Below are 1,278 nucleotides of genomic sequence, written 5' to 3'. Positions count from 1 at the left end.
AGTGGAGCCCCAAGAGGAGGAGCCCCTTCCGCTGCCCCAACTGCAGGAAGGGCTTCAGGTAAAACTCCCACCTCATCAGACACCGGCGCATCCACACCGGGGAGAGGCCCTACGAGTGTCCCCAGTGTGGGAAGAGCTTCTCCAGGAGCTCTCACTTGAGCAGACACCAACGGAGGCACCGGTAAGGGAAGCCCTGCAAGTGCCCCGAGTGCAGGAAGAGCTTCATCCTCTACTCCAGCTTCATCCCCCAGCAGAGGACCCACATTTGGCAGAGCCCTGCTGACCCACATTCCCCATGATCCAGTTTGGGAAGAACTCTGGCTGGTGTTCTCCTCCTGGATCCCTGTAGGCACCTGGGTGAATGCAGGGGCTGGAACATCCATTGGGACTCTGACTGAAACATGAGATTCATTGGGAAGAGCTGATTTGTTGAGTTTACGGCCCAAAAATTCTCACGTGCTCTGTCCAGTTGTTTCTTCTGGTGGCATCCAGCAATCCTGGATGATCTTGGAGGTCTTTTTCAACCTAAATAGTTTCCTCCTTCATCCTGTCAAAACAACCAAAATTGGTGTAGAAATAAAGGAATTCAACAGAGGTATCTAAAGCAGCACCATTTTCCCGGGATTTGGGGGTGAATTTGGGGTTGGTTCAGGGGAATATTCAGGAGGATTTGGGTGTTGTGAGGCCATGGGCTGGGCAGACGGGGCCACGATCTCGTAGTTGTGCTGGCAGAACGTGTCCACCTGAGCCCATCTGTTCTCCAGGAATTGTGGGTATCTATCCCAGTCCCTGGCCTGAGTCTCCCCGTTTGGGGTGTGCCCCCCAAAGCGCCCAAATTGCTGCTGAAGTGCCCTAGCTGCTCCTGCCTGGGGATGTTCCTATCCACCAAGCTCTCCTGGTCAGTGCCATGGGGGGCCGGGAGGGGGTTTAGGGGTGCCTGGAGGGATTGTGAGGAGCTTCTGGTCACTCTTGAGGGCATTTGTGGTGCTGGGAGTGGGCTTTTGAGGTGGTCTGTGAGGGAGTTTTGAGGGTCTTGGCTGGGCTGTGTGTTTGGAGAGAATTTGGGTGGTTCTTGGGGTCATTTACGTTGCAGGGAGTGGTTGGGGGGGGTTCCTGGCCAGGAGCTGTGGGGTGGTTTGAGTGGTCTGGGAGTGGCTGTGGGGCTGAGAAAGGGTTTTGGAGCACTTGACCCCAGAACCCCAAAGCTGCCACCAGACCCCACCCCCAAGATGCTGCTGTGGGTTGTCGGCTCCACGTTGGGGTTCATCCTCCTGGCGC

The 1,278-nt window shown here is 56.1% G+C and overlaps 1 pseudogene; it reads left to right on the top strand.

The window, feature by feature from the left end:
* LOC103621475 overlaps positions 1 to 598 on the top strand; it is a 10,202-nt pseudogene extending 9,604 nt beyond the window's left edge.
* Positions 599 to 1,278: the final 680 nt, after the last annotated feature.

This window comes from Corvus brachyrhynchos, unplaced genomic scaffold (assembly GCF_000691975.1).
Source record: "Corvus brachyrhynchos isolate BGI_N302 unplaced genomic scaffold, ASM69197v1 scaffold378, whole genome shotgun sequence".
Taxonomy (NCBI): Eukaryota; Metazoa; Chordata; class Aves; order Passeriformes; family Corvidae; genus Corvus; species Corvus brachyrhynchos.
The sequence above is the reverse complement of the archived record's forward strand: the minus strand, read 5'-3'. Positions and strand labels throughout refer to the sequence as shown.